The sequence below is a fragment of the Porites lutea genome, chromosome 7 (assembly GCF_958299795.1).
Source record: "Porites lutea chromosome 7, jaPorLute2.1, whole genome shotgun sequence".
Classification (NCBI taxonomy): domain Eukaryota; kingdom Metazoa; phylum Cnidaria; class Anthozoa; order Scleractinia; family Poritidae; genus Porites; species Porites lutea.
In genome coordinates, this window is record NC_133207.1 from 11,338,227 (window position 1) to 11,364,862 (window position 26,636).

Below are 26,636 nucleotides of genomic sequence, written 5' to 3' on the forward strand. Positions count from 1 at the left end.
CTACCTTAATTGAAGCTTCTGCTTATTAGCTGTACCTTTAGAATCAATGAAATAGACTACACTTATTGGTGTCCAGCCTTAAGTGCAGCGTATGATTGTAAGGTCTCCTAACAGAATGACTGAGATACACTACACTTATGGGTACGCCACCCTTAGTGCAGACTATGTTGGTTACCTCTAGTTTAAGAATTACTTGCTTACACCACAGAAATGTGTGACCAACCTTAAGTGCAGCCTATGTTTGTATGTTCTACCAACAGAATGACTGGGTTACACTACACTTATGGGTGCGCCACCTACAGAATCACTGAACTACACTACACGTATGGGTGTCCAAGATTAATTGATGTCTTTGTTTGGGAGCCCTACCTACAGAATCGCTGGGTTACACTACACTTATTGGTGTCCAGCCTCAAGTGCATCCTATGACTGTTATGTCTACTTACACAATCACTGGATCACACAAGAATTATGGGTGCCTCCCCATCAGCATGACACCACACATATGGGTGTGCAACCTTAAGGGCGGCCTGTGTTGGTTAGCTCTACCCAAGGAATCACTGAGTACACTACACTTATTGGTGTGTAACGTTAAGTTTAGTCTATTGTTGTTAGCATCACCTATAGAATAACTGGCTTATGCTACACTTATGCATGCGCCACCTTAAGTGCACGCTATGTTGGTTACCTCTACCTAGAGAATCACTGGTTACACTCTAGTTATGGGTGCGCCACCCTAAGTAGAGCCTATGTTTGTAACCTCTACCTTGAAAATCACTGGGTTTCATTTTACTTGTTGGTGTGCTACCTTAATTGAAGCTTCTGCTTGTTAGCTGTACCTTCTGAATCACTGAAAGAGACTACACTTATTGGTGTCCAGCCTTAAGTGCAGCTTATGATTGTAAGGTCTGCTTACAGAATCACTGAGATACACTACACTTATGGGTACGCCATCTTTAGTGCAGACTATGTTGGTTACCTCTAGTTTAAGAATCCTTTGTTTACATCACACAAATGGGTGACCAACCTTAAGTGTAGGCTATGTTTGTATGTTCTACCTACAGAATGACTGGGTTACACTACACTTATGGGTGTGCTACCTTCAGAATCACTGAACTACACCACACGTATAGGTGTCCCACATTAATCGATGCCTTTGTTTGGAAGCCCTACCTACAGAATCACTGGGTTACACTACACTTATTGGTGTCCAGCCTCAAGTGCAGCCTATGACTGTTATGTCTACTTACACAATCACTGGATCACACTAGAATTATGGGTACCTCACCATCAGCGTTACACCACACATATGGGTGTGCAATCTTAAGGGCAGCCTGTGTTGGTTAGCTCTACCCAAAGAATCACTGAGTACACTACACTTATTGGTGTGTAACGTTAAGTTTAGTCTATTGTTGTTACAGAATAACTACAGAATAACTAACTAACTACAGAATAATAACTAACTAACTACAGAATAACTGGCCTACGCTGCACTTATGCATGCGCCAGCTTAAGTGCACGTTATGTTGGTTACCTCTACCTAGAGAATCACTGGTTACACTCTAGTTATGGGTGCGCCACCTTAAGTAGAGTCTATATTGGTTACCTCTATCTTCAGAATCACTGAACTACACTACACTTATGGGTGTCCAACCTTAATTGAAGCTTCTGCTTTTTAGCTGTACCTTCAGAATGACAAGAATACACTACACTTATTGGTGTCCGACTGTATTGGTGTACCTACAGAATCACTAAGTTACACCAGACTTATGGTAAGGCCACGTTAAGTGCAGCCTATGTTGCTTACCTCTATTTTGAGTATCACTGGGTTACACTACACATATAGGTGTCCACCCGTAAGGGCACGCTTTGTTGGTTAGCTCCACCTACAGAATAACTGGTTTACACTACACTTATGCATGCGCCACCTTAATTGCACCCTAGGTTGGTTTCCTCTACCTAGAGAATGACTGGTTACACTACAGTTATGGGTGCGCCACTTTAAGTAGAGCCTATGTTTGTAACCTCTACTTTCAGAATCACTGGGTTTCATTTCACTTGTTGTTGTCCTACCTTAATTGAAGCTTCTGCCTAGTAGCTGTACCTTCAGTATCACTGAAATAGACTACACTTATTGGTGTCCAGCCTTAAGTGCAGCGTCTGATTGTAAGATCTCCTTACAGAATGACTGAGATACACTACACTTATGAGTACGCCACCTTTACTGCAGACTATGTTGGTTACCTCTAGTTTAAGAATCACTTCCTTACACCACACAAATGGGTGACCAACCTTAAGTGCAGCCAATGTTTGTATGTTCTACCTACAGAATGACTGGGTTACACTACACTAAGGGGTGCGCCACCTTCAGAGTCACTGAACTACACTACAGGTATGGGTGTCCAAGATTAATCGATGCCTATGTTTGGAAGCCCTACGTACAGAATCACTGGGTTACACTACACTTATTGGTGTCCAGCCTCAAGTGCATCCTATGACTGTTATGTCTACTTACACAATCACTGGATCACACAAGAATTATGGGTGCCTCACTATCAGCGTTACACCACACATATGAATGTGCAACCTTAAGGGCAGCCTGTGTTGGTTAGCTCTACCTAAAGAATCACTGACTACACTACACTTATGGGTGTGTAACGTTAAGTTTAGTCTATTGTTGTTAGCTTCACCTACAGAATAACTGGCTTACGCTACACTTATGCATACGCCACCTTAAGTGCACGCTATGTTGGTTACCTCTCCCTAGAGAATCACTGGTTACACTCTAGTTATGGGTGCGCCACCTTAAGTAGAGTCTATATTGGTTACCTCTACCTTCAGAATCACTGAACTACACTACACTTATGGGTGTCCAACCTTAATTGAAGCTTCTGCTTGTTAGCTGTACCTTCAGAATGACTAGAATCCACTACACTTCTTGGTGTCCGGCTCTACCTGCAGAATCACTAAGTTACACCACACATATAGGAAGGCCACGTTAAGTGCAGCCTATGTTGCTTACCTCTATTTTGAGAATCACTAGGTTACACCACACATATGGGTGTCCAGTCGTAAGGGAACGCTTTGTTGGTTAGCGTCACCTACAGAATAACTGGTTTACACTACACTTATGCATGCACCACCTTAAGTGCACCCTATGTTGGTTACCTCTACCTAGAAAATGACTGGTTACACTACAGTTATGGGTGCGCCACCTTAAGTAGAGCCTGTGTTTGTAACCTCTACCTTCAGAATCACTTGGTTTTATTTCAGTTGTTGTTTTCCTACCTTAATTGAAGCTTCTGCTTATTAGCTGTACCTTTAGAATCACTGAAATAGACTACACTTCACAGACTATGTTGGTTACCTCTAGTTTAAGAATCACTTGCTTACACCACACAAATCCGTGACCAACCTTAAGTGCAGCCTATGTTTGTATGTTCTACCTACAGAATGACTGGGTTACACTACACTAAGGGGTGCGCCACCTTTAGAGTCACTGAACTACACTACAGGTATGGGTGTCCAAGATTAATCGATGCCTATGTTTGGAAGCCCTACGTACAGAATCACTGGGTTACACTACACTTATTGGTGTCCAGCCTCAAGTGCAGCCTATGACTGTTAAATCTACTTACACATTCACTGGATCACACTAGAATTATGGGTGCCTCACCATCAGCGTTACACCACACATATGGGTGTGCAACCTTAAGGGCAGCCTTTGCTGGTTAGCTCTACCCAAAGAATCACTGAGTACACTACACTTATTGGTGTGTAACGTTAAGTTTAGTCTATTGTTGTTAGCTTCACCTACAGAATAACTGGCTTACGCTACACTTATGCATGCGCCACCTTAAGTGCACACTATGTTGGTTACCTCTACCTAGAGAATCACTGGTTACACTCTAGTTATGGGTGCGCCACCTTAAGTAGAGTCTATATTGGTTACCTCTACCTTCAGAATCACTGAACTACACTACACTTATGGGTGTCCAACCTTAATTGAAGCTTCTGCGTTTTAGCTGTACCTTCAGAATGACTGGAAGACACTACACTTAATGGTGTCCGGCTGTACCTACTGAATCACTAAGGTACACCAGACTTATGGGATTGCCTCGTTAAGTGCAGCCTATGTTGCTTACCTCTATTTTGAGAATCACTGGGTTACAGCACACATATAGGTGTCCAGCCCTAAGGGCACGCTTTGTTGGTTAGCTCCACCTAGAGAATAACTGGTTTACCCTACACTTATGCATGCGGCACCTTAAGTGCACCCTATGTTGGTTACCTCTACCTAGAAAATGACTGGTTACACTACAGTTATGGGTGCGCCACCTTAAGTAGGGCCTATGTTTGTAACCTCTACCTTCAGAATCACTGGGTTTCATTTCACTTATTGGTGTCCTACCTTAATTGAAGCTTCTGCTTATTAGCTGTACCTTCAGAATCAATGAAATAGACTACACTTATTGGTGTCCAGCCTTAAGTGCAGCGTATGATTGTAAGGTCTCCCAACAGAATGACTGAGATACACTACACTTATGGGTACGCCACCTTTAGTGCAGACTATGTTGGTTACCTCTAGTTTAAGAATTACTTGCTTACACCACACAAATCCGTGACCAACCTTAAGTGCAGCCTATGTTTGTATGTTGTACCTACAGAATGACTGGTTTACACTACACTTATGGGTGCGCCACCTTCAGAATCACTGAACTACACTGCACGTATGGGTGTCCAACATTAATCGATGCCTGTGTTTGGAAGCCCTACCTACAGAATGACTGGGTTACACTACACTTATTGGTGTCCAGCCTCAAGTGCATCCTATGACTGTTATGTCTACTTACACAATCACTGGATCACACAAGAATTATGGGTGCCTCACTATCAGCGTTACACCACACATATGAATGTGCAACCTTAAGGGCAGCCTGTGTTGGTTAGCTCTACCTAAAGAATCACTGACTACACTACACTTATGGGTGTGTAACGTTAAGTTTAGTCTATTGTTGTTAGCTTCACCTACAGAATAACTGGCTTACGCTACACTTATGCATACGCCACCTTAAGTGCACGCTATGTTGGTTACCTCTCCCTAGAGAATCACTGGTTACACTCTAGTTATGGGTGCGCCACCTTAAGTAGAGTCTATATTGGTTACCTCTACCTTCAGAATCACTGAACTACACTACACTTATGGGTGTCCAACCTTAATTGAAGCTTCTGCTTGTTAGCTGTACCTTCAGAATGACTAGAATCCACTACACTTCTTGGTGTCCGGCTCTACCTGCAGAATCACTAAGTTACACCACACATATAGGAAGGCCACGTTAAGTGCAGCCTATGTTGCTTACCTCTATTTTGAGAATCACTAGGTTACACCACACATATGGGTGTCCAGTCGTAAGGGAACGCTTTGTTGGTTAGCTCCACCTACAGAATAACTGGTTTACACTACACTTATGCATGCACCACCTTAAGTGCACCCTATGTTGGTTACCTCTACCTAGAAAATGACTGGTTACACTACAGTTATGGGTGCGCCACCTTAAGTAGAGCCTGTGTTTGTAACCTCTACCTTCAGAATCACTTGGTTTTATTTCAGTTGTTGTTTTCCTACCTTAATTGAAGCTTCTGCTTATTAGCTGTACCTTTAGAATCACTGAAATAGACTAGACTTCACAGACTATGTTGGTTACCTCTAGTTTAAGAATCACTTGCTTACACCACACAAATCCGTGACCAACCTTAAGTTCAGCCTATGTTTGTATGTTCTACCTACAGAATGACTGGGTTACACTACATTTATTGGTGCGCCACCTTCAGAATCACTGAAGTACACTACACGTATGGGTGTCCAGCCCTAAGTGCAGCGTATGATTGTAAGGTGTCCTTACAGAATGACTGAAATACACTACACTTATGAGTACGCCACCTTTACTGCAGACTATGTTGGTTACCTCTAGTTTAAGAATCACTTGCTTACACCACACAAATGGGTGACCAACCTTAAGTGCAGCCTATGTTTGTATGTTCTACCTGCAGAATGACTGGGTTACAGTACACCTATGGGTGCGCCACCTTCAGAATCACTGAAGTACACTACACGTATGGGTGTCCAACATTAATCGATGCCTATGTTTGGGAGCCCTACCTACAGAATCACTGGGTTACACTACACTTATTGGTTTCCAGTCTCAAGTGCAGCCTATGACTGTTAAGTCATGTGTCTGCTTACATTTGTCTACTTACACAATCACTGGATCATAGTAGAATGATGGGTGCCTCACCATCAGCGTTACACCACACATATGGATGTGCAACCTTAAGGGCAGCCTGTGTTTGCTAGCTCTATCCTAAGAATCACTGAGTACACTACACTTATTGGTGTGTAACGTTAAGTTTAGTCTATTGTTGTTAGCTTCACCTACAGAATAACTGGCTTACGCTACACTTATGCATGCGCCACCTTCAGTGCACGCTATGTTGGTTACCTCTACCTAGAGAATCACTGGTTACACTCTAGTTATGGGTGCGCCACCTTAAGTAGAGTCTATATTGGTTACCTCTACCTTCAGAATCACTGAACTACATTACACTTATGGGTGTCCAACCTTAATTAAAGCTAATGCTTTTTAGCTGTATCTTCAGAATGACTGGAAGACACTACACTTATTGGTGTCCGGCTCTACCCTACTGAACCACTAAGTTACACCAGACTTATGGGAGGGCCACGTTAAGTGCAGCCTATGTTGCTTACCTCTATTTTGAGAATCACTGGGTTACACCACACATATGGATGTCCAGCCGTAAGGGCACGCTTTGTTGGTTAGCTCCACCTAGAGAATAACTGGTTTACCCTACACTTACGCATGCGGCACCTTAAGTGGACCCTATGTTGGTTACCTCTACCTAGAAAATGACTAATTACACTACTGTTATGGGTGCGCCACCTTAAGTAGGGCCTATGTTTGTAACCTCTACCTTCAGAATCACTGGGTTTCATTTCACTTATTGGTGTCCTACCTTAATTGAAGCTTCTGCTTATTAGCTGTACCTTCAGAATCAATGAAATAGACTACACTTATTGGTGTCCAGCCTTAAGTGCAGCGTATGATTGTAAGGTCTCCTAACAGAATGACTGAGATACACTACACTTATGGGTACGCCACCTTTAGTGCAGACTATGTTGGTTACCTCTAGTTTAAGAATTACTTGCTTACACCACACAAATGTGTGACCAACCTTAAGTGCAGCCTATTTTTGTATGTTCTACCTACAGAATGACTGGGTTACACTACACTTATGGGTGCGCCACCTTCAGAATCACTGAACTACACTGCACGTATGGGTGTCCAACATTACTCGATGCCTTTGTTTGGGAGCCCTACCTACAGAATCACTGGGTTACACTACACTTATTCGTGTCCAGCCTCAAGTGCATCCTATGACTGTTATGTCTACTTACACAATCACTGGATCACACAAGAATTATGGGTGCCTCACCATCAGCGTTACACCACACATATGGGTGTGCCATATGGCAGGGCAGCCTGTGTTGGTTAGCTCTACCCAAAGAATCACTGAGTACACTACACTTATGGGTGTGTAACGTTAAGTTTAGTCTATTGTTGTTAGCTTCACCTACAGAATAACTGGCTTACGCTACACTTATGCATGCGCCACCTTAAGTGCACGTTATGTTGGTTACCTCTACCTAGAGAATCACTGGTTACACTCTTGTTATGGGTGCGCCACCTTAAGTAGAGTCTATATTGGTTACCTCTATCTTCAGAATCACTGAACTACACTACACTTATGGGTGTCCAACCTTAATTGAAGCTTCTCCTTTTTAGCTGTACCTTCAGAATGACAAGAATACACTACACTTATTGGTGTCCGGCTGTATTGGTGTACCTACTGAATCACTAAGTTACACCAGACTTATGGTAAGGCCACGTTAAGTGCAGCCTATGTTGCTTACCTCTATTTTGAGAATCACTGGGTTACACTACACATATAGGTGTCCACCCGTAAGGGCACGCTTTGTTGGTTAGCTCCACCTACAGAATAACTGGTTTACACTACACTTATGCATGCGCCACCTTAAGTGCACCCTATGTTGGTTACCTCTACCTAGAAAATGACTGGTTACACTACAGTTATGGGTGCGCCACTTTAAGTAGAGCCTATGTTTGTAACCTCTACCTTTAGAATCACTGGGTTTCATTTCACTTGTTGTTGTCCTACCTTAATTGAAGCTTCTGCCTAGTAGCTGTACCTTCAGTATCACTGAAATAGACTACACTTATTGGTGTCCAGCCTTAAGTGCAGCGTCTGATTGTAAGGTCTCCTTACAGAATGACTGAGATACACTACACTTATGGGTACGCCACCTTTACTGCAGACTATGTTGGTTACCTCTAGTTTAAGAATCACTTCCTTACACCACACAAATGGGTGACCAACCTTAAGTGCAGCCAATGTTTGTATGTTCTACCTACAGAATGACTGGGTTACACTACACTAAGGGGTGCGCCACCTTCAGAGTCACTGAACTACACTACAGGTATGGGTGTCCAAGATTAATCGATGCCTATCTTTGGAAGCCCTACGTACAGAATAACTGGGTTAAACTACACTTATTGGTGTCCAGCCTCAAGTGCAGCCTATGACTGTTAAGTCTACTTACACAATCACTGGATCACACTAGAATTATGGGTGCCTCACCATCAGCGTTACACCACACATATGGGTGTGCAACCTTAAGGGCAGCCTTTGCTGGTTAGCTCTACCCAAAGAATCACTGAGTACACTACACTTATTGGTGTGTAACGTTAAGTTTAGTCTATTGTTGTTAGCTTCACCTACAGAATAAGTGGCTTACGCTACACTTATGCATGCGCCACCTTAAGTGCACGCTATGTTGGTTACCTCTATCTAGAGAATCACTGGTTACACTCTAGTTATGGGTGCGCCACCTTAAGTAGAGTCTATATTGGTTACCTCTACCTTCAGAATCACTGAACTACACTACACTTATGGGTGTCCAACCTTAATTGAAGCTTCTGCGTTTTAGCTGTACCTTCAGAATGACTGGAAGACACTACACTTAATGGTGTCCCGCTGTACCTACTGAATCACTAAGGTACACCAGACTTATGGGATTGCCTCGTTAAGTGCAGCCTATTTTGCTTACCTCTATTTTGAGAATCACTGGGTTACACCACACATATGGGTGTCCAGCCGTAAGGGCACGCTTTGTTGGTTAGCTCCACCTAGAGAATAACTGGTTTACCATACACTTATGCATGCGGCACCTTAAGTGCACCCTATGTTGGTTACCTCTACCTAGAAAATGACTGGTTACACTACAGTTATGGGTGCGCCACCTTAAGTAGGGCCTATGTTTGTAACCTCTACCTTCAGAATCACTGGGTTTCATTTCACTTATTGGTGTCCTACCTTAATTGAAGCTTCTGCTTATTAGCTGTACCTACAGAATCAATGAAATAGACTACACTTATTGGTGTCCAGCCTTAAGTGCAGCGTATGATTGTAAGGTCTCCTAACAGAATGACTGAGATACACTACACTTATGGGTACGCCACCTTTAGTGCAGACTATGTTGGTTACCTCTAGTTTAAGAATTACTTGCTTACACCACACAAATGGGTGACCAACCTTAAGTGCAGCCTATGTTTGTATGTTGTACCTACAGAATGACTGGTTTACACTACACTTATGGGTGCGCCACCTTCAGAATCACTGAACTACACTGCACGTATGGGTGTCCAACATTAATCGATGCCTTTGTTTGGAAGCCCTACCTACAGAATGACTGGGTTACACTACACTTATTGGTGTCCAGCCTCAAGTGCATCCTATGACTGTTATGTCTACTTACACAATCACTGGATCACACAATAATTATAGGTGCCTCACCAACAGCGTTACACCACACATATGGGTGTGCAACCTTAAGGGCAGCCTGTGTTGGTTAGCTCTACCCAAAGAATCACTGAGTACACTACACTTATGGCTGTGTAACGTTAAGTTTAGTCTATTGTTGTTAGCTTCACCTACAGAATAACTGGCCAACGCTACACTTATGCATGCGCCACCTTAAGTGGACGTTATTTTGGTTACCTCTACCTAGAGAATCACTGGTTACACTCTAGTTATGGGTGTGCCACCTTAAGTAAAGTCTATATTGGTTACCGCTATCTTCAGAATCACTGAACTACACTACACTTATGGGTGTCCAACCTTAATTGAAGCTTCTGCTTTTTAGCTGTACCTTTAGAATGACTAGAATACACTACACTTATTGGTGTCCGGCTGTATTGGTGTACCTATAGAATCACTAAGATACACCAGACTTATGGTAACGCCACGTTAAGTGCAGCCTATGTTGCTTACCTCTATTTTGAGAATCACTGGGTTACACCACACATATAGGTGTTAAGCCCTAAGGGCACGCTTTGTTGGTTAGCTCCACCTACAGAATAACTGGTTTACACTACACTTATGCATGCGCCACTTTAAGTGCACCCTATGTTGGTTACCTCTACCTAGAAAATGACTGGTTACGCTACAGTTATGGGTGCGCCACTTTAAGTAGAGCCTATGTTTGTAACCTCTACCTTTAGAATCACTGGGTTTTATTTCACTTGTTGTTGTCCTACCTTAATTGAAGCTTCTGCTTAGTAGCTGTACCTTCAGAATCACTGAAATAGACTACACTTATTGGTGTCCAGCCTTAAATGCAGCGTATGATTGTAAGGTCTCCTTACAGAATGACTGAGATACACTACACTTATGGGTACGCCACCTTTAGTGCAGACTATGTTGGTTAGCTCTAGTTTAAGAATCACTTCCTTATACCACACAAATGGGTGACCAACCTTAAGTGCAGCCAATGTTTGTATGTTCTACCTACAGAATGGCTGGGTTACACTACACTAATGGGCGCGCCACCTTCAGAGTCTCTGAACTACACCACACGTATGGGCGTGCAAGGTTAATCGATGCCTATGTTTGGAAGCCCTACCTACAGAATCACTGGGTTACACTACACTTATTCGTGTCCAGCCTCAAGTGCAGCCTATGACTGTTAAGTCTACTTACACAATCACTGGATCACACTAGAATTATGGGTGCCTCACCATCAGCGTTACACCACACATATGGGTGTGCATTCTTATGGGCAGCCTTTGTTGGTTAGCTCTACCCAAAGAATCACTGAGTACACTACACTTATTGGTGTGTAACGTTAAGTTTAGTCTATTGTTGTTAGCTTCACCTACAGAATAACTGGCTTACGCTACACTTATGCATGCGCCACCTTCAGTGCACGCTATGTTGGTTACCTCTACCTAGAAAATGACTGGTTACACTACAGTTATGGGTGCGCCACCTTAAGTAGAGCCTATGTTTGTAACCTCTACCTTCAGAATCACTGGGTTTCATTTCACTTATTGGTGTCCTACCTTAATTGAAGCTTCTGCTTATTAGCTGTACCTTTAGAATCAATGAAATAGACTACACTTATTGGTGTCCAGCCTTAAGTGCAGCGTATGATTGTAAGGTCTCCTAACAGAATGACTGAGATACACTACACTTATGGGTACGCCACCCTTAGTGCAGACTATGTTGGTTACCTCTAGTTTAAGAATTACTTGCTTACACCACAGAAATGTGTGACCAACCTTAAGTGCAGCCTATGTTTGTATGTTCTACCAACAGAATGACTGGGTTACACTACACTTATGGGTGCGCCACCTACAGAATCACTGAACTACACTACACGTATGGGTGTCCAAGATTAATTGATGTCTTTGTTTGGGAGCCCTACCTACAGAATCGCTGGGTTACACTACACTTATTGGTGTCCAGCCTCAAGTGCATCCTATGACTGTTATGTCTACTTACACAATCACTGGATCACACAAGAATTATGGGTGCCTCCCCATCAGCATGACACCACACATATGGGTGTGCAACCTTAAGGGCGGCCTGTGTTGGTTAGCTCTACCCAAGGAATCACTGAGTACACTACACTTATTGGTGTGTAACGTTAAGTTTAGTGAATTGTTGTTAGCATCACCTATAGAATAACTGGCTTATGCTACACTTATGCATGCGCCACCTTAAGTGCACGCTATGTTGGTTACCTCTACCTAGAGAATCACTGGGTACACTCTAGTTATGGGTGCGCCACCCTAAGTAGAGCCTATGTTTGTAACCTCTACCTTGAAAATCACTGGGTTTCATTTTACTTGTTGGTGTGCTACCTTAATTGAAGCTTCTGCTTGTTAGCTGTACCTTCTGAATCACTGAAAGAGACTACACTTATTGGTGTCCAGCCTTAAGTGCAGCTTATGATTGTAAGGTCTGCTTACAGAATCACTGAGATACACTACACTTATGGGTACGCCATCTTTAGTGCAGACTATGTTGGTTACCTCTAGTTTAAGAATCCTTTATTTACATCACACAAATGGGTGACCAACCTTAAGTGTAGGCTATGTTTGTATGTTCTACCTACAGAATGACTGGGTTACACTACACTTATGGGTGTGCTACCTTCAGAATCACTGAACTACACCACACGTATAGGTGTCCCACATTAATCGATGCCTTTGTTTGGAAGCCCTACCTACAGAATCACTGGGTTACACTACACTTATTGGTGTCCAGCCTCAAGTGCAGCCTATGACTGTTATGTCTACTTACACAATCACTGGATCACACTAGAATTATGGGTACCTCACCATCAGCGTTACACCACACATATGGGTGTGCAATCTTAAGGGCAGCCTGTGTTGGTTAGCTCTACCCAAAGAATCACTGAGTACACTACACTTATTGGTGTCCGACTGTATTGGTGTACCTACAGAATCACTAAGTTACACCAGACTTATGGTAAGGCCACGTTAAGTGCAGCCTATGTTGCTTACCTCTATTTTGAGTATCACTGGGTTACACTACACATATAGGTGTCCACCCGTAAGGGCACGCTTTGTTGGTTAGCTCCACCTACAGAATAACTGGTTTACACTACACTTATGCATGCGCCACCTTAATTGCACCCTAGGTTGGTTTCCTCTACCTAGAGAATGACTGGTTACACTACAGTTATGGGTGCGCCACTTTAAGTAGAGCCTATGTTTGTAACCTCTACTTTCAGAATCACTGGGTTTCATTTCACTTGTTGTTGTCCTACCTTAATTGAAGCTTCTGCCTAGTAGCTGTACCTTCAGTATCACTGAAATAGACTACACTTATTGGTGTCCAGCCTTAAGTGCAGCGTCTGATTGTAAGATCTCCTTACAGAATGACTGAGATACACTACACTTATGAGTACGCCACCTTTACTGCAGACTATGTTGGTTACCTCTAGTTTAAGAATCACTTCCTTACACCACACAAATGGGTGACTAACCTTAAGTGCAGCCAATGTTTGTATGTTCTACCTACAGAATGACTGGGTTACACTACACTAAGGGGTGCGCCACCTTCAGAGTCACTGAACTACACTACAGGTATGGGTGTCCAAGATTAATCGATGCCTATGTTTGGAAGCCCTACGTACAGAATCACTGGGTTACACTACACTTATTGGTGTCCAGCCTCAAGTGCAGCCTATGACTGTTAAGTCTACTTACACATTCACTGGATCACACTAGAATTATGGGTGCCTCACCATCAGCGTTACACCACACATATGGGTGTGCAACCTTAAGGGCAGCCTTTGCTGGTTAGCTCTACCCAAAGAATCACTGAGTACACTACACTTATTGGTGTGTAACGTTAAGTTTAGTCTATTGTTGTTAGCTTCACCTACAGAATAAGTGGCTTACGCTACACTTATGCATGCGCCACCTTAAGTGCACGCTATGTTGGTTACCTCTACCTAGAGAATCACTGGTTACACTCTAGTTATGGGTGCGCCACCTTAAGTAGAGTCTATATTGGTTACCTCTACCTTCAGAATCACTGAACTACACTACACTTATGGGTGTCCAACCTTAATTGAAGCTTCTGCGTTTTAGCTGTACCTTCAGAATGACTGGAAGACACTACACTTAATGGTGTCCGGCTGTACCTACTGAATCACTAAGGTACACCAGACTTATGGGATTGCCTCGTTAAGTGCAGCCTATGTTGCTTACCTCTATTTTGAGAATCACTGGGTTACAGCACACATATAGGTGTCCAGCCGTAAGGGCACGCTTTGTTGGTTAGCTCCACCTAGAGAATAACTGGTTTACCCTACACTTATGCATGCGGCACCTTAAGTGCACCCTATGTTGGTTACCTCTACCTAGAAAATGACTGGTTACACTACAGTTATGGGTGCGCCACCTTAAGTAGAGCCTATGTTTGTAACCTCTACCTTTAGAATCACTGGGTTTCATTTCACTTATTGGTGTCCTACCTTAATTGAAGCTTCTGCTTATTAGCTGTACCTTCAGAATCAATGAAATAGACTACACTTATTGGTGTCCAGCCTTAAGTGCAGCGTATGATTGTAAGGTCTCCTAACAGAATGACTGAGATACACTACACTTATGGGTACGCCACCTTTAGTGCAGACTATGTTGGTTACCTCTAGTTTAAGAATTACTTGCTTACACCACACAAATCCGTGACCAACCTTAAGTGCAGCCTATGTTTGTATGTTGTACCTACAGAATGACTGGTTTACACTACACTTATGGGTGCGCCACCTTTAGAATCACTGAACTACACTGCACGTATGGGTGTCCAACATTAATCGATGCCTTTGTTTGGAAGCCCTACCTACAGAATGACTGGGTTACACTACACTTATTGGTGTCCAGCCTCAAGTGCATCCTATGACTGTTATGTCTACTTACACAATCACTGGATCACACAAGAATTATGGGTGCCTCACTATCAGCGTTACACCACACATATGAATGTGCAACCTTAAGGGTAGCCTGTGTTGGTTAGCTCTACCTAAAGAATCACTGACTACACTACACTTATGGGTGTGTAACGTTAAGTTTAGTCTATTGTTGTTAGCTTCACCTACAGAATAACTGGCTTACGCTACACTTATGCATACGCCACCTTAAGTGCACGCTATGTTGGTTACCTCTCCCTAGAGAATCACTGGTTACACTCTAGTTATGGGTGCGCCACCTTAAGTAGAGTCTATATTGGTTACCTCTACCTTCAGAATCACTGAACTACACTACACTTATGGGTGTCCAACCTTAATTGAAGCTTCTGCTTGTTAGCTGTACCTTCAGAATGACTAGAATCCACTACACTTCTTGGTGTCCGGCTCTACCTGCAGAATCACTAAGTTACACCACACATATAGGAAGGCCACGTTAAGTGCAGCCTATGTTGCTTACCTCTATTTTGAGAATCACTAGGTTACACCACACATATGGGTGTCCAGTCGTAAGGGAACGCTTTGTTGGTTAGCGTCACCTACAGAATAACTGGTTTACACTACACTTATGCATGCACCACCTTAAGTGCACCCTATGTTGGTTACCTCTACCTAGAAAATGACTGGTTACACTACAGTTATGGGTGCGCCACCTTAAGTAGAGCCTGTGTTTGTAACCTCTACCTTCAGAATCACTTGGTTTTATTTCAGTTGTTGTTTTCCTACCTTAATTGAAGCTTCTGCTTATTAGCTGTACCTTTAGAATCACTGAAATAGACTACACTTCACAGACTATGTTGGTTACCTCTAGTTTAAGAATCACTTGCTTACACCACACAAATCCGTGACCAACCTTAAGTGCAGCCTATGTTTGTATGTTCTACCTACAGAATGACTGGGTTACACTACACTAAGGGGTGCGCCACCTTTAGAGTCACTGAACTACACTACAGGTATGGGTGTCCAAGATTAATCGATGCCTATGTTTGGAAGCCCTACGTACAGAATCACTGGGTTACACTACACTTATTGGTGTCCAGCCTCAAGTGCAGCCTATGACTGTTAAATCTACTTACACATTCACTGGATCACACTAGAATTATGGGTGCCTCACCATCAGCGTTACACCACACATATGGGTGTGCAACCTTAAGGGCAGCCTTTGCTGGTTAGCTCTACCCAAAGAATCACTGAGTACACTACACTTATTGGTGTGTAACGTTAAGTTTAGTCTATTGTTGTTAGCTTCACCTACAGAATAACTGGCTTACGCTACACTTATGCATGCGCCACCTTAAGTGCACACTATGTTGGTTACCTCTACCTAGAGAATCACTGGTTACACTCTAGTTATGGGTGCGCCACCTTAAGTAGAGTCTATATTGGTTACCTCTACCTTCAGAATCACTGAACTACACTACACTTATGGGTGTCCAACCTTAATTGAAGCTTCTGCGTTTTAGCTGTACCTTCAGAATGACTGGAAGACACTACACTTAATGGTGTCCGGCTGTACCTACTGAATCACTAAGGTACACCAGACTTATGGGATTGCCTCGTTAAGTGCAGCCTATGTTGCTTACCTCTATTTTGAGAATCACTGGGTTACAGCACACATATAGGTGTCCAGCCGTAAGGGCACGCTTTGTTGGTTAGCTCCACCTAGAGAATAACTGGTTTACCCTACACTTATGCATGCGGCACCTTAAGTGCACCCTATGTTGGTTACCTCTACCTAGAAAATGACTGGTTACACTACAGTTATGGGTGCGCCACCTTAAGTAGGGCCTATGTTTGTAACCTCTACCTTCAGAATCACTGGGTTTCATTTCACTTATTGGTGTCCTACCTTAATTGAAGCTTCTGCTTATTAGCTGTACCTTCAGAATCAATGAAATAGACTACACTTATTGGTGTCCAGCCTTAAGTGCAGCGTATGATTGTAAGGTCTCCTAACAGAATGACTGAGATACACTACACTTATGGGTACGCCACCTTTAGTGCAGACTATGTTGGTTACCTCTAGTTTAAGAATTACTTGCTTACACCACACAAATCCGTGACCAACCTTAAGTGCAGCCTATGTTTGTATGTTGTACCTACAGAATGACTCGTTTACACTACACTTATGGGTGCGCCACCTTCAGAATCACTGAACTACACTGCACGTATGGGTGTCCAACATTAATCGATGCCTGTGTTTGGAAGCCCTACCTACAGAATGACTGGGTTACACTACACTTATTGCATATACTTAACGTGGCCTTCCACTTATTGCACTTATAGTGCATCCTATGACTGTTATGTCTACTTACACAATCACTGGATCACACAAGAATTATGGGTGCCTCACTATCAGCGTTACACCATACATATGAATGTGCAACCTTAAGGGCAGCCTGTGTTGGTTAGCTCTACCTAAAGAATCACTGACTACACTACACTTATGGGTGTGTAACGTTAAGTTTAGTCTATTGTTGTTAGCTTCACCTACAGAATAACTGGCTTACGCTACACTTATGCATACGCCACCTTAAGTGCACGCTATGTTGGTTACCTCTCCCTAGAGAATCACTGGTTACACTCTAGTTATGGGTGCGCCACCTTAAGTAGAGTCTATATTGGTTACCTCTACCTTCAGAATCACTGAACTACACTACACTTATGGGTGTCCAACCTTAATTGAAGCTTCTGCTTGTTAGCTGTACCTTCAGAATGACTAGAATCCACTACACTTCTTGGTGTCCGGCTCTACCTGCAGAATCACTAAGTTACACCACACATATAGGAAGGCCACGTTAAGTGCAGCCTATGTTGCTTACCTCTATTTTGAGAATCACTAGGTTACACCACACATATGGGTGTCCAGTCGTAAGGGAACGCTTTGTTGGTTAGCTCCACCTACAGAATAACTGGTTTACACTACACTTATGCATGCACCACCTTAAGTGCACCCTATGTTGGTTACCTCTACCTAGAAAATGACTGGTTACACTACAGTTATGGGTGCGCCACCTTAAGTAGAGCCTGTGTTTGTAACCTCTACCTTCAGAATCACTTGGTTTTATTTCAGTTGTTGTTTTCCTACCTTAATTGAAGCTTCTGCTTATTAGCTGTACCTTTAGAATCACTGAAATAGACTACACTTCACAGACTATGTTGGTTACCTCTAGTTTAAGAATCACTTGCTTACACCACACAAATCCGTGACCAACCTTAAGTGCAGCCTATGTTTGTATGTTCTACCTACAGAATGACTGGGTTACACTACATTTATTGGTGCGCCACCTTCAGAATCACTGAAGTACACTACACGTATGGGTGTCCAGCCCTAAGTGCAGCGTATGATTGTAAGGTGTCCTTACAGAATGACTGAAATACACTACACTTATGAGTACGCCACCTTTACTGCAGACTATGTTGGTTACCTCTAGTTTAAGAATCACTTGCTTACACCACACAAATGGGTGACCAACCTTAAGTGCAGCCTATGTTTGTATGTTCTACCTGCAGAATGACTGGGTTACAGTACACCTATGGGTGCGCCACCTTCAGAATCACTGAAGTACACTACACGTATGGGTGTCCAACATTAATCGATGCCTATGTTTGGGAGCCCTACCTACAGAATCACTGGGTTACACTACACTTATTGGTTTCCAGTCTCAAGTGCAGCCTATGACTGTTATGTCTACTTACACAATCACTGGATCACACTAGAATTATGGGTGCCTCACCATCAGCGTTACACCACCCATATCGGTGTGGAAACTTAAGGGCAGCCTGTGTTGGTTAGCTCTACCCAAAGAATCACTGAGTACACTACACTTATTGGTGTGTAACGTTAAGTTTAGTCTATTGTTGTTAGCTTCACCTACAGAATAACTGGCTTACGCTACGCTTATGCATGCGCCACCTTCAGTGCACGCTATGTTGGTTAACTCTACCTAGAAAATGACTGGTTACACTACAGTTATGGGTGCGCCACCTTAAATAGGGCCTATGTTTGTAACCTCTACCTTCAGAATAACTGGGTTTTATTCTACTTGTTGGTGTCGTACCTTAATTGTAGCTTCTGCTTAGTAGCTGTACCTTCAGAATTACTGAAATAGACTACACTTATTGGTGTCCCGCTCTACCTACAGTATCACTAAGTTACACCACACTTATGGGAAGGCCAAGTTAAAATCAGCCTATGTTGCTTACCTCTATTTTAAGAATCTGTAGGTAACACCACACATATGGGTGTGCAGCCGTAAGGACACGCTTTGTTGGTTAGCTCCACCTACAGAATAACTGGTTTACACTACACTTATGCATGCGCCACCTTAAATGCATTCTATGTTGGTTACCTCTACCTAGAAAATGACTGGTTACACTACAGTTATGGGTGCGCCACCTTAAGTAGAGTCTATGTTTGTTACCTCTACCTTCAGAATAACTGGGTTTCATTTCACTTGTTGTTGTCCTACCTTAATTGAAGCTTCTGCTTAGTAGCTGTACCTTTAGAATCAATGAAATAGACTACACTTATTGGTGTGCAGCCTTAAGTGCAGCGTATGATTGTAAGGTCTCCTAACAGAATGACAGAGATACACTACACTTATGGGTAGGCCAGGTTTAGTGCAGACTACGTCGGTTACCTCTAGTTTAATAATTACTTGCTTACACCACACAAATGTGTGACCAACCTTAAGTGCAGCCTATGTTTGTATGTTCTACCTACAGAATGACTGGGTTACACTACACTTATGGGTGCGCCACCTCACCTTCAGAATCACTGAACTACACTACACGTATGGGTGTCCAAGATTAATTGATGCCTTTGTTTGGGAGCCCTACCTACAGAATCGCTGGGTTACACTACGCTTATTGGTGTCCAGCCTCAAGTGCAGCCTATGACTGTTATGTCTACTTACACAATTACTGGATCACACTAGAATTATGGGTGCCTCACCATCAGCGTTACACCACACATATGAATGTGCAACCTTAAGGGCAGCCTGTGTTGGTTAGATCTACCAAAAGAATCATTGAGTACACTACATTTATTGGTGTGTAACGTTAAGTTTAGTCTATTGTTGTTAGCTTCACCTACAGAATAACTGGCTTACGCTACACTTATGCATACGTCACCTTAAGTGCACGCTATGTTGGTTACCTCTACCTAGAGAATCACTGGTTACACTCTAGTTATGGGTGCGCCACCTTAAGTAGAGTCTATATTTGTTACCTCTACCTTCAGAATCACTGAACTACACTACACGTATGGGTGTCCAACATTAATCGATGCCAATGTTTGGGAGCCCTACCTACAGAATCACTGGGTTACACTACACTTATTGGTGTCCAGTCTCAAGTTTAGCCTATGACTGTTATGTCTACTTACACAATCACTGGATCACACTAGAACTATGGGTGCCTCACCATCAGCGTTACACCACACATATGGGTGTGCAACCTTGAGGGCAGCCTGTGTTGGTTACCTCTACCCAAAGAATCACTGAGTACACTACACTTATTGGTGTGTAACGTTAAGTTTAGTCTATTGTTGTTAGCTTGACCTATAGAATAACTGACTTACGCTACACTTATGCATGCGCCAGCTTAAGTGCACGTTATGTTGGTTACCTCTACCTAGAGAATCACTGGTTACACTCTAGTTATGGGTGCGCCACCTTAAGTAGAGTCTATTTTGGTTACCTCTACCTTCAGAATCACTGAAGTACACTACACTTATGGGTGTCCAACCTTAATTAAAGCTAATGCTTTTTAGCTGTACCTTTAGAATGACTGGAAGACACTACTCTTATTGGTGTCCGGCTCTACCCTACTGAATCACTAAGTTACCCCAGACTTATGGGAGGGCCACGTTAAGTGCAGCCTATGTTGCTTACCTCTATTTTGAGAATCACTGGGTTACACCACACATATGGGTGTCCAGCCGTAAGGGCACGATTAGTTGGTTAGCTCCACCTAGAGAATAACTGGTTTACCCTACACTTATGCATGCGGCACCTTAAGTGCACCCTATGTTGGTTACCTCTACCTAGAAAATGACTAATTACACTACAGTTATGGGTGCGCCACCTTAAGTAGGGCCTATGTTTGTAACCTCTACCTTTAGAATCACTGGGTTTCATTTCACTTATTGGTGTCCTACCTTAATTGAAGCTTCTGCTTATTAGCTGTACCTTGAGAATCAATGAAATAGACTACACTTATTGGTGTCCAGCCTTAAGTGCAGCGTATGATTGTAAGGTCTCCTAACAAAATGACTGAGATACACTACACTTATGGGTACGCCACCTTTAGTGCAGACTATGTTGGTTACCTCTAGTTTAAGAATTACTTGCTTACACCACACAAATGTGTGACCAACCTTAAGTGCAGCCTATGTTTGTATGTTCTACCTACAGAATGACTGGGTTACACTACACTTATGGGTTCGCCACCTTCAGAATCACTGAACTACACGTCACGTATGGGTGTCCAACATTAATCGATGCCTTTGTTTGGGAGCCCTACCTACAGAATCACTGGGTTACACTACACTTATTGTTGTCTAGCCTCAAGTGCATCCTATGACTGTTATGTCTAGTTACACAATCACTGGATCACACAAGAATTATGGGTGCCTCACCAACACCGTTACACCACACATATGGGTGTGCAACCTTAAGGGCAGCCTGTGTTGGTTAGCTCTACCTAAAGAATCACTGACTACACTACACTTATGGTTGTGTAACGTTAAGTTTAATCTATTGTTGTTAGCTTCACCTACAGAATAACTGGCTAACGCTACACTTATGCATGCGCCACCTTAAGTGCACGTTATATTGGTTACCTCTACCTAGAGAATCACTGGTTACACTCTAGTTATGGGTGCGCCACCTTAAGTAGAGCATATGTTTGTAACCTCTACCTTGAAAATCACTGGGTTTCATTTTACTTGTTGGCGTCCTACCTTAATTGAAGCTTCTGCTTATTAGCTGTACCTTCTGAATCACTGAAATAGACTACACTTATTGGTGTCCAGCCTTAAATGCAGCGTATGATTGTAAGGTCTCCTTACAGAATGACTGAGATACACTACACTTATGGGTACGCCACCTTTAGTGCAGACTATGTTGGCTACCTCTAGTTTAAGAATTACTTGTTTACACCACACAAATGGGTGACCAACCTTAAGTGCAGCCAATGTTTGTATGTTCTACCTACAGAATGACTGGGTTACACTACACTTATGGGTGCGCCACCTTCAGAATCACTGAACTACACTACACGTATGGGTGTCCAAGATTAATTGATGGCTTCGTTTGGGATCCCTACCTACAGAATCGCTGGGTTACACTACACTTATTGGTGTCCAGCCTCGAGTGCATCCTATGACTGTTATGTCTACTTACACAATCACTGGATCACACAAAAATTATGGGTGCCTCACCATCAGCGTTACACCACACATATGGGTGTGCAACCTTAAGGGCAGCCTGTGTTGGTTAGCTCTACCCAAGGAATCACTGAGTACACTACACTTATTGGTCTGTAACGTTAAGTTTAGTCTATTGTTGTTAGCATCAGCTATAGAATAACTGGCTTATGCTACACTTATGCATGCGCCACCTTAAGTGCACGCTATGTTAGTTACCTCTACCTAGAGAATCACTGGTTAAACTCTAGTTATGGGTGCGCCACCTTAAGTAGAGCATATGTTTGTAACCTCTACCTTGAAAATCACTGGGTTTCATTTTACTTGTTGGCGTCCTACCTTAATTGAAGCTTCTGCTTATTAGCTGTACCTTCTGAATCACTGAAATAGACTACACTTATTGGTGTCCAGCCTCAAGTGCAGCCTATGACTGTTCTTTCTACTTACACAATCACTGGATCACACTAGAATTATGGGTGCCTCACCATCAGCGTTACACCACACATATGGGTGTGCAACCTTAAGGGCAGCCTGTGTTGGTTAGCTCTACCTAAAGAATCACTGAGTACACTACACTTATTGGTGTGTAACGTTAAGTTTAGTCTATTGTTGTTAGCTTCAGCTACAGAATAACTAGCTTACGCAACACCTATGCATGCGCCACCTTAAGTGCACGCTATGTTGGTTACCTCTACCTAGAGAATCACTGGTTACACTCTAGTTATGGGTGCGCCACCTTAAGTAGAGTCTATATTGGTTACCTCTACCTTCAGAATCACTGAACTACACTACACGTATGGGTGTCCAACCTTAATTGAAGCTTCTGCGTTTTAGCTGTATCTTCAGAATGACTGGAAGACACTACACTTAATGGTGTCCGGCTGTACCTACTGAATCACTAAGGTACACCAGACTTATGGGAGGGCCACGTTAAGTGCACCCTATGTTGCTTACCTCTATTTTGAGAATCACTGGGTTACACCACACATATGGGTGCCCAGCCGTAAGGGCACGCTTTGTTGGTTAGCTCCACCTAGAGAATAACTGGTTTACCCTACACTTATGCATGCGGCACCTTAAGTGGACCCTATGTTGGTTACCTCTACCTAGAAAATGACTAATTACACTACTGTTATGGGTGCGCCACCCTAAGTAGGGCCTATGTTTGTAACCTCTACCTTCAGAATTGCTGGGTTTCATTTCACTTATTGGTGTCCTACCTTAATTGAAGCTTCTGCTTATTAGCTGTACCTTCAGAATCAATGAAATAGACTACACTTATTGGTGTCCAGCCTTAAGTGCAGCGTATGATTGTAAGGTCTCCTAACAGAATGACGGAGATACACTACACTTATGGGTACGCCACCTTTAGTGCAGACTATGTTGGTTACCTCTAGTTTAAGAATTACTTGCTTACACCACACAAATGTGTGACCAACCTTAAGTGCAGCCTATTTTTGTATGTTCTACCTACAGAATGACTGGGTTACACTACACTTATGGGTGCGCCACCTTCAGAATCACTGAACTACACTGCACGTATGGGTGTCCAACATTACTCGATGCCTTTGTTTGGGAGCCCTACCTACAGAATCACTGGGTTACACTACACTTATTCGTGTCCAGCTTCAAGTGCATCCTATGACTGTTATGTCTACTTACACAATCACTGGATCACACAAGAATTATGGGTGCCTCACCATCAGCGTTACACCACACATATGGGTGTGCCATATGGCAGGGCAGCCTGTGTTGGTTAGCTCTACCCAAAGAATCACTGAGTACACTACACTTATGGGTGTGTAACGTTAAGTTTAGTCTATTGTTGTTAGCTTCACCTACAGAATAACTGGCTTACGCTACACTTATGCATGCGCCACCTTAAGTGCACGTTATGTTGGTTACCTCTACCTAGAGAATCACTGGTTACACTCTTATTATGGGTGCGCCACCTTAAGTAGAGTCTATATTGGTTACCTCTATCTTCAGAATCACTGAACTACACTACACTTATGGGTGTCCAACCTTAATTGAAGCTTCTGCTTTTTAGCTGTACCTTCAGAATGACAAGAATACACTACACTTATTGGTGTCCGGCTGTATTGGTGTACCTACTGAATCACTAAGTTACACCAGACTTATGGTAAGGCCACGTTAAGTGCAGCCTATGTTGCTTACCTCTATTTTGAAAATCACTGGGTTACACCACACATATAGGTGTCCAGCCCTAAGGGCACGCTTTGTTGGTTAGCTCCACCTACAGAATAACTGGTTTACACTACTCTTATGCATGCGCCACCTTAAGTGCACCCTATGTTGGTTACCTCTACCTATAAAATGACTGGTTACACTACAGTTATGGGTGCGCCACTTTAAGTAGAGCCTATGTTTGTAACCTCTACCTTCAGAATCACTGGGTTTCATTTCACTTGTTGTTGTCCCACCTTAATTGAAGCTTCTGCTTAGTAGCTGTACCTTGGGAATCACTAAAATAGACTACACTTATTGGTGTCCAGCCTTAAGTGCAGCGTATGATTGTAACGTCTCCTTTCAGAATGACTGAGATACACTACACTTATGGGTACGCCACCTTTAGTGCAGACTATGTTGGTTACCTCTAGTTTAATAATTACTTTCTTACACCACACAAATGGGTGACCAACCTTAAGTGCAGCCAATGTTTGTATGTTCTACCTATAGAATGACTGGGTTACACTACACTAATGGGCGCGCCACCTTCAGAGTCTCTGAACTACACTACACGTATGGGTGTCCAAGATTAATCGATGCCTATGTTTGGAAGCCCTACCTACAGAATCACTGGGTTACACTACACTTATTCGTGTCCAGCCTCAAGTGCAGCCTATGACTGTTAAGTCTACTTACACAATCACTGGATCACACTAGAATTATGGGTGCCTCACCATCAGCGTTACACCACACATATGGGTGTGCAACCTTAAGGGCAGCTTTTGTTGGTTAGCTCTACCCAAAGAATCACTGAGGACACTACACTTATTGGTGTGTAACGTTAAGTTTAGTCTATTGTTGTTAGCTTCACCTACAGAATAACTGGCTTACGCTACACTTATGCATGCGCCACCTTCAGTGCACGATATGTTGGTTACCTCTACCTAGAAAATGACTTTTTACGCTACAGTTATGGGTGCGTTACCTTAAGTAGGGCCTATGTTTGTAACCTCTACCTTCAGAATCACTGGGTTTCATTTCACTTATTGGTGTCCTACCTTAATTAAAGCTTCTGCTTATTAGCTGTACCTTTAGAATCAATGAAATAGACTACACTTATTGGTGTTGAGCCTTAAGTGCAGCGTATGATTGTAAGGTCTCCTAACAGAATAACTGAGATACACTACACTTATGGGTACGCCACCTTTAGTGCAGACTATGTTGGTTACCTCTAGTTTAAGAATTAGTTGCTTACACCACACAAATGTGTGACCAACCTTAAGTGCAGCCTATGTTTGTATGTTCTACCGACAGAATGACTGGGTTACACTACACTTATGGGTGGGCCACCTTTAGAATCACTGATCTACACTACACGTATGGGTGTCCAAGATTAATTGATGCCTCTGTTTGGGAGCCCTACCTACAGAATCGCTGGGTTACACTACACTTATTGGTGTCCAGCATCAAGTGCATTCGATGACTGTTATGTCTACTTACGCAATCACTGGATCACACAAGAATTATGGGTGCCTCACCATCAGCGTTACACCACACATATGGGTGTGCAACCTTAAGGGCAGCCTTTGTTGGTTAGCTCTACCCAAGGAATCACTGAGTATACTACACTTATTGGTCTGTAACGTTAAGTTTAGTCTATTGTTGTTAGCATCACCTATAGAAAAACTGGCTTATGCTACACTTATGCATGCCCCACCTTAAGTGCACGCTATGTTGGTTACCTCTACCTAGAGAATCACTGGTTACACTTTAGTTATGGGTGCGCCACCTTAAGTAGAGCCTATGTTTGTAACCACTACCTTGAAAATCACTGGGTTTCATTTTACTTGTTGGTGTCCTACCTTAATTGAAGCTTCTAATTATTAGCTGTACCTTCTGAATCACTGAAATAGACTACCCTTATTGGTGTCCAGCCTTAAGTGCAGCCTATGATTGTAAGGTCTGCTTACAGAATCACTGAGATACACTACACTTATGGGTACGCCACCTTTAGTGCAGACTATGTTGGTTACCTCTAGTTTAAGAATCCCTTGTTTACACCACACAAATGGGTGA